The 13,649-nt window shown below is 42.4% G+C and overlaps 1 long non-coding RNA gene across 1 annotated transcript in view; it reads left to right on the top strand.

Annotated features, from left to right (window-relative positions):
• The window catches only part of LOC119510616, a 345,643-nt gene that overhangs the window by 261,906 nt on the left and 70,088 nt on the right, over positions 1-13,649 (top strand). Inside the window, exon 2 of the long non-coding RNA XR_005211984.1 lies at positions 12,801-12,932. This is a non-coding gene — a long non-coding RNA (uncharacterized LOC119510616). The remainder of the gene's footprint in view (positions 1-12,800; positions 12,933-13,649) is intronic.

Genomic DNA, 13,649 nt, shown 5'->3' with positions numbered 1-13,649 from the left:
AGCAGCTAAGTTTAGCCTCCTTGTGTGCACTCCTGTCTACAACGTTTGGCAGGTCGCAGTGAGGCCGCCTTCTTGACTGTTTTGAAGGTGGTTTCGCTTTGGTCGAGACTCCGCTTGGGCTGGGAGGTGAACTGACCTCTGGTTAGAAGTGATGCTGTTTTTCCTCCTTTACCTTCCTTCTCTCTCCTCCTCCTCCTCCTTTCTCCATCCATTTCTGCCACTTCTCTCTCCTCTGTCTTTTCCCGTTTCTCTCCTATTGTTTTTCAGATATTACAATCGGAGGTGTGGTGCTGATGGCTTGGGAAGTGGTTGTGACCACGGCACTCTCCTAAATCCAGGGTTAGCCCTTTTGTGATCCCTCCTCGCTATGTCCAGAGGGACGTGGCCTGGAGAAGGACAGTGCTGGAGAAGGTGTCTAACACTTGGTTGTTAACCGGCCTTGGGACCCAAGACCTAGTGCAATCGCCCTGGTAAATGGGTTTGACATGGAGAACCTTTACTTCCTAAACTTCAGGAGCTTCAGAGGAAAGCCAGTTGACACCCCCACCAGCTCCAGGGGGTCTGAAACCAGGGAGAATGAAATAGCAAGAGGGGGCCCTGTTTGCTCCCCACGCCCAGGGCCCCGTTGGCCTGGCTGCTGGGTGGGCAGAGTAGATGGAAACTTCAGCTTTGAAGAAGCAAAGCGACCCGTCAACCAGTGGAGTTCATGTAACAGGATTTGACCTGGAGGCCAACACTCCTAACCAGGCCTCCTCTGCTGGAGCGACACGGAGACTTCTTGAGCTTCTTCCACTAGAGGCCACTAAAAATCATCCACATGTGTTTTTTGTGTGTGTGTTTTAGTAGACACCTGCCGTTTTTTGAGTGTCTCTTAAACTTCTACCATGAAGGAGGGTCACCTAAGCATGAATTTACCCAAATTAAAAAATTAAACATTTGAATACTGTGTATCTTAGATTCTGTTATAACACAATATTGAAGTAAAATGTTTTTAACAAATAAGTTTGTAAAATATTAAATGCTAGGTCCCATTTTCCGTTTTGTTCATCAAAAACAATGTCACTAGCCCCATCATGTTTTGAGACATTATTTTCAGATTGCTTTGTCAAGATTGTTCTAATAGTCAAAAGTACACAGTTCCATTTCCTAAGAGCTGGAAGATCACATTTATTTTATGCAATCAACAATCAGGGCACTGACCTTACTTTGTTATTTTCCACTGATTAGCTGTTTGTGAGGCTTCAGAGATGAATTAATGGTTACAAAGGGAGTGTCTTTTCTTTCCCTTGCTTCCTCTTCACTTCTCCCATCCAGCCAGGCAGTGGTTGTGCCTGTCCAGCCCCGAGATGCCCGAACAGAGCAGGTCCTGCCAAGCCCCAAGAGGGCTCTTCAGCAAAGAGGCTAAACTCACCCCCTCCGCCTCTTGCCGACTGTATGAGTTCCCTGTTGATGCTGTAACAAGTCAGCACAAGCTGAGTGGCTTAAAGCAACCTGCTTTTAGCACCTTACAGTTCTGTAGGTCAGGAGTCCCACGAGGGTCCTGCTGGGTGGAGGTCACAGGGTTGGCAGGGCTGTGCTCCTTTTTGGAGGCTCTGGGGAGAGTGTTTCCTTGTTTTTCCAGCCTCTGGAGGCTGCCTCCGTTCCTCACGGCCCTTCACACTGCCTCTCTCTGGCCCTCTCTTTTCCCCCTTCTTCCACTTTTAAGGACTCATGTGATTAGTTTGGGTCCATTCATGATCCAGGATAATCCAGCTGATTAGCAACCTAATTCCACCTGCTACCTAAATTCTCTTTTGCCACCTATGGTAACTGTTCACAGGTTCCAGGGATTAGGATGTGGACATCTTTGGGGGCATTATTTTGCTGACCAAACTGACCTCGTTCTGCCTTCTGGCTTTGCCTTCTTGTATCCTCAATGATGCCCTCTAACTGTGCTCGGCTGCCAGATTTTTCCCTTCTAGGGTGTAAGCCAGCTTCCTCTGTCTGGCAGGAGAATTCTCTCATTTGGAGCAGGGGTAGCTGAAGCCCAGGACAGCAGGGTCGATTTGAAGAGGGCCCTGAATTTGGAGGTGTGGGAAGAGGGGACTGCAGAGAAACTGAAATGGGGGCCTTTATGGGAAAGATGGGAAGGTGGAACCTGCTGAAAATGTTGCCTCTCTCACTCTCTCTCTGCACCTGCTGAGGGTGTTGCCTGTCTCTGTGAGTACCTGCTGCAGGTGTGGCCTCTCTCTCTATTGGTATGTGCTGAAGGTGTGGCCTGTCTTGTTGGGTACCTGCTAAAGGTGTAGGCCTCTCTTGACTGGAGGTGTCCTGAGGTCATGGTGTAGGGAGTGGGAATGTGGGGTGCAGGCCTGGGAGTTTGCAAACTATCCAGGTAGCCTGCAATGCTGAGGGTCCGCTGGTGACTAATTAGCACTTCCCTGTGCTGGCACCATGTCAACAAAGCTGCCTACCATCTGTTCACACAGACGCACATCACGGTTTATGCAAATTGTTGAAAAGGCACAGAAAATGTTAAGGTTATGATCAGGCCGACAGCAGTTTAACCCAGGAGAAAAATTTACTTAGCTCTGTATGCCTCAGGGCTGGGTGTTCCCCTTTTCTGTACAGAGGCAAATGTACAGAAATTGATGTTTGATTTTTGGCTGAAATTGATGTTTGATTTTTCCTTCCACATTCTTACATTCCTGAAGGTGACAAATAGTCTGTTGGCAAATACTGAATCTCTCTGAAATCATGCTGTGGCCTAATTTTTTTCTTTTTGCACATGCCATGACTCCTAGAAGCACTCATTGATCTTACTGGTTTACAGTGGATTCAAGAAATGGATTTTCATTAAATCCTCTTTTTAGAAATCAGCAGAATGTGTCCATCTTGAGCCCCTGCCCCGCTTTCTCAGATCATTAATTAACTTGTTAAGTAAATTCTTCCAATTTATGGACTTCAATTAGCCTCTTTCTGGAGACCCAGAGAATTGAATGAGGCCTACTGTTCATTTCCAAAAAAACTTGTCATTAATTTTGAATCCTCATGCCCAAAGTTCAGGGCAATTAATCAAATAAGATTTTATACAATTTCCAGTTTTCATTTTGCATCCTATACTTCAAAACTTGCTTCAACAGTTTGTGGGTGAAATGCTTTGGGTCAGAATTTCTTTGTTGAAATGGGTCACAGAGACCACCTGGTCCAGATTATGTCCTTCAATGCTTGAGTTCCCTCTCTGACCATTTCTTTTTAAATTTAACGTTTAAAAGAACTATAAGAAAAGCTCGTTAAAGCATGGTATCCTTGGTCCCGTCCCCAGAGTTTCAGATCAGTGGGCCGAGGTGGGGCTGGAGACTCTGCATTTCACACACACTCCCCTTGTGGCCTGTCCGAGGCCCACACGTGGGGTCCGGCTGCCCTGCACGGAATGTTCTCACCGCGGAAGGGAGGAGCCAGAAGGGCAGGTGTCAGTGCCCAGGGGCTGCCGTAGCAAAGCTCCACAAACCAGGCAACTTAAAACAGCGGAATTGTATTCTCTCACAGTCCAGGAGGCCAGAGATTGGAGACCGAGGTGCCAGTGGGCTGTGCTGCCTCTGACGTCTGAAGGAAGGAACCCATTCCAGGCCCCTTGCTGGCTTCTGCAGTGGCTGGTGGCCCTTGTCATTGCTGGGGTGGTGGCATCACTGTCTGCCCCTCTCGTCACGTGGCCGTCTGCCCTCACTCTGTCTCCCTTCCCCTTCTTATACAGACCCCAGTCCTGTTGGTTAAGCCCTCCCTCCTCCAGTTGATCCTCATTTCAGGAACATTAAACGTAAGGTTCCAGTATGAACATTAATTGACTAATTCCATCTACAATGCCCGTATTTCCAAATACGGTCACATTCCGGGGTACTCCAACATAGCTTTATGGGGAACACAATGCAGCTCCCAAAAGGGGGGGCAGGGTGATTCTGTATTACCAGGCATTGTTGCCAAGATGCCAACTTCTGGGGGACACAGGACAGTGACACCAGACATTGGACCCCAAAAGGCTGGGGAAAGGAGACACGGAAGTGAGCTAAAAAGCTCCAAATCGAAAACAACAAAAGAAATAAACTTTTCTAATTCTTAACTTAGCTCAGCTTTCTCTGTCTATGCTATTATACAGAAAGAATTTCTTGGAATATTTCTGGTTTCTTCTTAAAGATTTTTTTGTAATGTAATAATTGCTGCATATGTGTAGTTTCACCCACTGCCCAAAGCTTTCCAGTTAGTCCAAGTTCATTTGCGTTCATCTGTGTGTGTTGCCTTTTTTTTTCTGTAGACTTCATAAGTGAACTTATTTTGGGAAAGAAACGGAACTTCATCTGAAAATCAGCTATCTCATAAAATTGCCTCCAAGGCAGGTATAATCTTAATTGGCTTACTTTTCAAAAGTGCCTTAAAAATCGTTCTATCACCAATTCATTTCAGTGAATAAGGAAATCCGCAGAATTCTAGATCTCTGCTTGTACTTACTTCCCAGTTTTTAGAACATTTTTAGAATCTGATATTGTTTTGCCATGTTTCTAAGGGAGCTATGATTATGCTGGAATGATGCATTTTCTAAGGTTTAATGTTCATCATCATCATCAATGAATATCTGTGATATATCTATGCAAAGCCATAAGCATCGAGAGAAGGTAGTATCCTGATAATTTAGTACATTTAAAAATATGAATTACAAGTGAATTTGTGAGCATGGAAATATTTATAGAGCATTTTGTTTACTTTGTAAAATATTTCAACAAGGGTTTGTTGAAGTAGAAAAATTCCCATCTATAGGTTAGTTCTGATTTAATTTTCAAAAGTTGGACAACAATATTTCAGGAACAAAACTGTTGTGAAAAATGAGGTAAGGGTATACTCAGCAATCTGAGAGGTGAAGTAAATAGTAAACATTATAAAGAATTTGTTGAATGTCAAGTTTTCAAGTTTTTCAGTTGTGTTGACTATGACTAAACACTATTTTTTCTTACATGGGGAAGGGTTTGAGGGAGGAGGTCAAACTTGCAAAAAGGCCCAGGTGTGACTTGATGGCTAGAGCTGGAATGTACTTGGAAAATCTGCAGATTAATTTGGGGACATGATTAGGAATGAACCATAAAACAAAAAGAAGGGAGAAGAGAAGGGGGAAGTATATAAAAGCTTGATAGACTTGCAAAAAATTAATGATCCACACTGTAAGTCATGACAGTTCTTTTGAACTTGAGGTTTGATTTTAGTTTTCTTTCCATGCATTCGTTTAATAGCCATAATTTGTTATCATTAAGCCTAATTTCATATTTTCAAAGCCACCTTCTACGAGGCTTCATATAAAGGCCAGTAGATCTGGACCATGGAGAACCGAGTAGGATTCTTGTTCTTAATGACTATCTCCACTCCCTGCTGTTTCATGTCTAAGTGTCTTCCTTCCTCCTTTGTTTTCTGGAGGAGCCACTTCTGGAGCAGGAACCTCCTTCTGGGCTCCAAATACTTAGTGGCTGTGATATCATTCCTATTAGCATGTGAAATGCTCACTGATCCCTTTCTTCTCATCTCCCAAAGAATAACTTATGACTGTCCGCATGTCCTGGGACTGAGTATTCTTCGACTTGCAGCAGGATGATGGAAAAGCTGTTATTATTCATGCCTGATTTGTTTCATAGCCCAGCAAGGCCACAGGTGTCTCACCTCTGAATTGCTAATTCAAATCACATTGCAAAGAAGTGGACTGGGTGTCAGTCTTGCTTATTAAAGAGAGCAAGAGCATTCCTAGAGCAAACTGAGGGGCAGTGGCTTCGGAGACTCCTAGGAAAGAAGGGAAGCAAACTTGGGCTCTCTTGTACTCGCTTTTATGTCCTGAGGTTTACCTTAAACATATTTTCCTTCTTTCCCTCTCCTCTCCCTCTGTTAGTGAGTTCCTACCCAAGCTTTGAGGCTCACTCCAAATAGAGCCTTTTCTGAGAAGATGTCAGCAATCCACCGAAGCACTATTAAGCACTCTTACATTTTGGGTCATCCTAAAATTTTCATACATCTCTAATGCAGCAGTGGCCTCATCATGTTAGTATTTGTCCTCTATGTATTAGTACTTGTTCAGTAAATGTTATTGAGTGTACCCATTCGCTCATGTCCAACATGCACAAAATCAATCTCAACATACCCCTTCAACCTGACCAAAGCCAATGTCTGCATGGCACAAACATTCCAATATTTGGAAATGTCAAATGGGTGATGAAATTGTCTAGCTTTTCATCCAGCTATGTCTGGTACTCTATTGGAAGAGTTAAACCTCTTAGAAAGTGTCAGTGTAAATAGACAGAGGGACAGGGGTCTGGATGTGGCAACGGGTCTGGGGTTAGAGCTGTCTTGATATCCCAGCTCTTCCATTCACCATGTGAACTTGGACAAGCACATCTTCTGTCTGAGCCGGTTTCCTCATCAGTGGAATGGGACAGTCATAGCACCCATCATGAGTTTGATGTGAGGATTAGATGAGCTAATGCATGTTACAGTTTGGTCTAGTGATTGGGATTTCATAGCCTCAATCAACACTGGCTATTAACACGGGAGCCATGGAGGCTGGATGTCCCATCTTAAATCTCCCAGCAGAATGCATGAACAAATTGCTTCTTTATAATATATATAGCTCAGGCTGTTTGCTCTTCTACCCAGATTACCTTCAACTAATTTCTTTAGTCCAATCCTAAAAATGATTGCCAAAAATCATGTTTCTTCCTATTTTATTTGGTCTGCAAAATTTGCTGTAGTCTTAAGAATGTTTCACCAGCAGTGCCTAGCTCTGTGAAATGAATCTGACTCCCAAATGCATGAAGGATCATCACTCGCAATTGAGGGCTACTGGCACTCATTGTGGGTAATGCTGTGCTCCCAGGGCCTGGGGCAGGGGCTTCCTCTAAGTGTGGACCAGCTTCTCCTGGCTCCTCCTGGGCCTCAGATGGACTTGTGATCCAGCTATCTGGTGGCCTTAGAGAGTAGGACAGACACTGGATAAAAACATGACAAAATAAAATCAGAACACTTTGGGGCAGCATCCAAGAGTGTGCCTTCCTAAGTTGGGTTAGGAATGTACCTCTTTATATGAAACAGTCTAGTGTAATTATATCATTAGATACTGGATTCTTAGATGGTTTGAACTGGAAAGAAAAGCTGTTGCCCTTGGCACTCCCTCCCCAAGTTTATAGTAATAAAACTGAGACCTGGAGAAGATGGAAATAGCTTTTCTAAGATCACCTAGTGAGTCAGTGGGGGAAATGGGAACATGGGTCCCAGATCCGATTCCTCTGAGCATTGTTTTTCTCAGAATTTGAGACTCTTTGGCCTAAGTCAGAATCATCAGACCTGGTTTTCTATGAGTGCCAAAAGTGAAGGGAAGGGAAATCAAGCTCAGATGATGTTTCTCTTCCTTCACTAAACTTCCCTTCAGTTGATCTTCCCTTCTCTTAGACGCTTGGCCTGCGTTGTGTTCTGATTGCTAGCAGGGAAACGCCATGCCTTCTTGAGATGCCTTATCTGCCTTAATAGACTCAGCCTCCTTGGCAGGGCTTTAGTTTCTGTTTTATGCTTCATGGTGACTAATGCATCCAGTGCTCTTAATAAATATCAGCTCAAGGAGTGAATGGAAGAGCAAGTGCATGTATGTTTCCCAGACCTTGTTTTTACCCCTCATCTGTTTTATTTCAGCACTATTCTTGTATCCATACAACCTGAATATGAATAAATTATTTTATGTCTTAATGCCTTTTTAAACTCGTGCTGGAATACTGTGACCTTCTGGTAATTTGAAGTGAGTTATGGTGCCCCTAAATAAAGTATAACTGATGTGCAAATTTAGATTTTTATGATTACAAATATTCTCTAAAATGTTCCTTTTTCTTCAAAACCATGTCTATGGAGATATTCCATGCTGTTCATTGTTTAGCAATGAAGATCTTTTATCAGTATTTGGATTCCATTTGAAGTTAAGAATATTACAACTTGTGGTTAAGAGAAAAGACTCTGAAGTCAGTTACTATTTCAAAATGCCATCCTAGTCTCTTACTATCTGTACAATTTTGGGAAGCTATTTAACCTCCTCCCAGGCTTTAATTTCCTCATCTGTAAAATGGGGAATGTTGTTAAGACCTACCCCATAGGATGGTTGTGAGAATTAAATGATTAATGATGCAGTGTAGTTGGCTAATATCTGATACATAGTAAATGCATGATAACTATTAGCTATGATGGTGATCATATAATCAAATGTCACAATCACAGACAAACTAATATGACTATCACAGAATAGGAAAATTCTTCCTGAAACATTGTTTCCAGAGGTTTCCAGCAATCTAAGAAATAATTTCCATCCCTGTATTGGCTTTGCATCAGATCAACTTAGCTGGAACTATGTTTGCCAGAATTACTCTAGGTTCAGTTTGGCCATAAGAGAAATTTGTGCCAGATTCACCAGGCAAGGAATCATGGCTAGTTGAGGTGCCTGCTGTGGGCAAAAGGCGTATGGAATGGGGAACGAAAGAAAAAAGTCATACCAGCCACGACCACGTGCCTTAGTTTGCCAGGGCTGCTATGACAAATACCACACAATGGGTTGGCTTACACAACAGAACTTTATTGTCTCATGGTTTTGGAGTCCCGAAGTCTCCAACTCAACAGGCCATGCTTTTCCCCAGAGTCTGTACAATTCTCATGTTGGCTTGCCACAATCCTTGGGGTTCCTTGGCTTACATCTCTGACTGTCACAGCGCGATCTGTCTCCTTGTCTCCTTTTGTGGCTTTCTCTGGCTGACTACATCCAAATTTCCTCTGCCTTATGAGGATTCCAGGCATATGAATTAAGGCCCACCCTGATTCAATTTGGCTTCATCTAAATAGGATCTACAAAGATCGTATTCACAAATGAGTCCACACCTTAAATAATAACTAATCTTCAAAGGTCCTATTTACAAATGGGTTCGTACCCACAGGAATGTGGTGTAAGACTTGAATATGTCTCTATGGGGTACATAATTCAATCCCCCAAACCATGTGATCAGTTATGAGTATTTCTTATTTATTTAGATATAGTCATATTTGTGTATTTATTAACTTTATCTTCCCTCCCACCCTATTCTCCTACCGTCTTACATAAGATGTGTTAATAGTAGTTGTTTTAGTTTCCTGGGATGTTCAAGCAAATATCATGAAATGGGTTGAGGTAAACAATGGGAATTTATTTGCTCATGGTTTTGAAGCTAAAAGAAATTCCAAATCAAGGTGCCATCAAGGCAATGCTTTCTTACCCAAAACTGTGGCATTCTGGAGTTGGCTGCTGGTGATCCTCGGTTCTTAGTTTGTCACATGGCAAGGCACATGGCAGTATCTCTTGACCTCTCTGTTCTCTTCTGGTTCTGTGGCTTTTTCTCTGTCTGAATTTCATTCTGCTTATAAAGGACTCCAGTAATAGGATTAAGACCCATCTTGATGGGGCTTGGCTATACCTTAGCTGAAGTAACCTCATCAAAAGGGTCTGCTTACAATGAGTTCAGACCCACAGGAATGGATTAAATTTAAGAACATGTTTTTCTGGGGGTATTTACAGCTACAAACCACCACAGTAGTTAACTTTATATCTCAATATTTAAGTTACAGGGTATCAAAAGGGGAGTGTGACAGTTAGAAGAGGAATGAATGTGACCCAAAGATGTATAAAGGGAATCTATATCTTCTTTTGGGGATTGTGTTTTCAGCTTTACAAAGGATAGTTACATCCTGTGAGGTGGAAGCATGATTTTGCTAGTTTTTATTTAGAAGTTAAGTATGGTTAAAAGAAGTGTGTGTGGATGGGGTGGACTGTGGTGGCTTTATTCTCTGTCAGCTTCCCTAAGCTAAAACTAGGTTTCCTAGAAGTCCCTTTCCTGTGCGGTTCCAAGTTAGGGTTGAAAAGTTTGGGCATGATTCAGAGGTGAAAGGGAAGCAGCAATCCTTCTGCTCTGAAGGTTGGCGTGGGGAGCCAGGGGCTGCAGCATCTTGTGCCCATTGTCACTGACCCATTGGCTCTCCGTGTTGGTGGCTCTCCTTCAGTTTCTCTGAGTCTGAGGCCAGGTATGTGTGCAGCTCTGTGGTGAAGAGTGCCTGCTTTTTCTGCAGGTCATCCATGTCGTCGAGGTTAGAGGTGGTGCTAGTCAGATGTGAGTTACAGATTGTCCTTGTGTTCCAGTTTGTTCTCTTGCATGTTCCAGTTTTTGCTCTCCCCTCATCCCCACCCAGCTTTTCTTCCTGATGGTTAGGCCTGCTGACCTGGGAGGAGTTCAGGCCCATGGCTAGACTATCTTCCATAGACTTCCATGCTCCCAGAATTGATTAAGGTTTAATACCTACAGTAAATCCCTCATTCCACGTCATTCATATTGGTTCTGCTTTTCTGATCAACTCCTAACTGATATACTCCTAAATTCTTAAAGATAGTTCCAATTAAGTTATTTAATGGAGCTGTTAACATAGAGACTAAACTACTTAAAATATTTGTGTTCAGATCCTCCCTAGGAGTAATTCTCTTCCCAAATTTATCAGTTATCTGTCAAGAAATGAGATGCAATAATTAACCATTAAACTGGCTGCAGACAGTTTTTACAAGGAGACGGTGATTAAATGAACAAATAAAATTAAACTTTGAAAAGAACATCACAAGTGTTTTATTGGAGTCTACCAAGCTTTAAGAAAGGAATAAAAAATCTTAATTTTGAAGGTTGGTGACATTTTGGCAAAGGAAATTGGCTTATTTGATTATTGATTGAATGGAAGATTGTTTCAGAGGTCTTGGGAAACAAAGGAAGAGAACCTGATTTCTCCTGGTCAGAAGGCTAAACTGAAAACAGTTTAATGTGCAGTGATTGTGGCTGAAAGTGTAGGTCTAACAATGCCATGAAACAGAGGCTCAGGTGGGAATCAAACTCTTCTTTTCCTTGGCTGATCGGGCTTTCAGGGGTCTATAAGGAGGGCTCTAGCAGCAGCACTGATTCCTCTTCTAAAGGGTGAAAAGTCAAAAGTTAAAAGATAATTGTGTCTGTTTGGATGTATTATGTTCCCCCAAACACCATGTTCTTTAATGCAATCTTGTGGGGGCAGACGTATTAGTGTTGATTAGGTTGGAACCTATTGATTGAGTGTTTCCATGGAAATGTGACTCAATCATCTGTGGGCAAGACCTCTGATGGGATAATTTCCATGGAGGTGTTACCCCACTCATTCAGGGTGGGGTCTTAATTAAATCACTGGAGCCATATAAAAGAGTTGACAAACAGAAGGAACAAAGAGCAACTGTGAATGACACTTTGCATAGCAACTGGGAGAGACATTTTGGAGGTGACCATTAAAAACAGACTTATGCCAGCCCGGAGTTTCCTCTGGAGAAGCTAAGAGAGAGCAAAATGCCCCAAGAGCAACATTTTGAAGATCGCACAGGAGCTGAGAGAGGAGCTGGAACACAACCTGGGATCAGTAGATGCCAGCTACGTGCCTTCCCAGCTAACAGACATTTTCCAGATGCCATTGGCCATCCCTTGGTGAGGATGTACTTGTGTTGATGCCTTAATTTGGACATTTTCATGGCCTTCAGACTGTAGCTTTGTAACCAAATAAACCCCTTTTGTAAAAGCTAATCCATTTCTGGTATTTTGTATAATGGCAGCATTAGCAAACCAGAACAATAATGTTTCCTGAACTTTTTTGTCCCTCAACATCTCCTATAGGGAAAGCTTTACAAAGTCTAGCTCCTGGTAAGCCTCAGGGAAACTTGATCAGAAATGCAATTTATATGCAAAACAACTTGCTCTGGGGCGTTTCACCTTCCTTCTCCAGCTGTTGCTAATATAAGGGCCATTTACCAGGTACCATCTGCTGGCTCCCAAAGCCTTTTTGCCATCTGTGTCCTAAGATTTTCACAACCTCAAAGCCAACTAGAAGTAGGGGTCACTTCTTTGTACTGAGGCCAGGAAACAGTACTTCAAGATATGTTGGATTAATCAAAGTATTTCAAGATATGTTGGATTAATAAAAGATCAAAGTATTTCAAGATATGTTGGATTAATAAAAGATCCCAAGATATCATCTCCTATCAAGTTGAATTGCCCCATGATGAACACAGCACAGGAATAAGTCTTCTGCAATCTGAATTTGATACATGAGCAAATGGTGAGTTCAGAAATAATTTAGAGCAAACCTTGTCTAATTGCACCCTTTCCAAGACACACTTAATTTCAAGTGTCTGGAAGCCACCTAAATGGATATGCTAACTGACCAGAATTTCTGCCTGCTTTCTGTTTTATTTATTTAACAAACAAATAGCATTTACTGTGTGTAGGTACTGTTCAAATTGTTTTACAACACTAATCCGTTTAATTCTTGCAACAACTCTGTGGGCTAAGTACTAATATGATCGTCATTTTCAGATGATTAACAGAGAGGTTAAGAAATTGTAAATGTTAGAACTAGATTCAAACCCAGGCAGTCTGGTTCTAGAATCCATGTTCTATGGATGAAGAGAAAGAAGCAAATTTCAAGGGAAGCAAATCTTACAGAAACAGAGATTGTGTTTAAAATTTTTTATTGCTTTGGGGTTAGTTCACTTTTCTCTTTTCTCTTTACCAGCTACAGGACCATCATCAACAATGATGATTATTAAACACTATTATTTTTGAAAATATTATTTATTGAATCCCTACTATGTACTAAGAATCGTGCCCTTTTTCCATGTATTTGCTCAAATATCTACTGCATCACAACTGCTGAATTACTTACCATCTTTATCCCACTTTCAGAGATCACAAAACTGAGGCTCAGAGAAAGAACAGCTTGCCAGAGTCACACAGAGAGGAAGTATAAAGAATCAAGATTGGAACCAGGTCTTCTGCCTGCTTCTGGACCCTATGCAAGAAATCAAAGGAAAACTGGTAATTCTGTACTTTCATACATAATGCATTCTTGAAAAGTGAGAATTAGTATGGGCATGAGAGGGGCTATTGGTTCCCATAAGGGTCACCAACTAGGATGGGGGCCCCTTGTGAAGGGCAAGCTCCACTCCCCCAACCAGCAGCTGCTGGGCACATACAAGCTCTGGGGTCTCCTGTGGAACAGTACTCCAAGGGGTGGGGGGGCATCACCTGTGCAGATCACCACCTGCATTCTCAGTAAAGTGGTTGTCAGTGGCACCACGTTTCATTCATTCATGCATACATGCATTCATTCATTCATGGAGCACTGGAGAGATCTGCCTTATAGGTATCTTTTGAGAATTAGATGGGATAATGCAGGTAAAAGGCTTCATTGAGTGCTTGGTTATTTTAAGTGCTTAATAAATCTACTGTTTAGAGGCTCCTGGAGAGAGTTTTCAAATTATCCATGTTTTAGATTCTATCAGTAGTAGACATCAACTGAGACTGCAAGACCCACTCACCACCATTCCTTCAGAGGCAGGCAGAGTTACCCTCCCCATTCCACAGGGGAGGAAACTGGAGCATCAAGTGGTTAAGTAACTTGCCCCGGGTTGCACAACTTAATGAAAGACGTGTCTCCATAGTCGACTGATCCAGGGACAGTGTATTCGTTTCCCAGATGCTAAAACAAATACCATACCATAGGTTGGCTTAAATAATGGAAATTTATGGGCT

This window comes from Choloepus didactylus, chromosome 15, assembly GCF_015220235.1.
Source record: "Choloepus didactylus isolate mChoDid1 chromosome 15, mChoDid1.pri, whole genome shotgun sequence".
In the NCBI taxonomy this organism is placed as follows: domain Eukaryota; kingdom Metazoa; phylum Chordata; class Mammalia; order Pilosa; family Megalonychidae; genus Choloepus; species Choloepus didactylus.
Note: the sequence above shows the minus strand (reverse complement) of the source record. Positions and strands in the feature narration are given on the sequence as shown.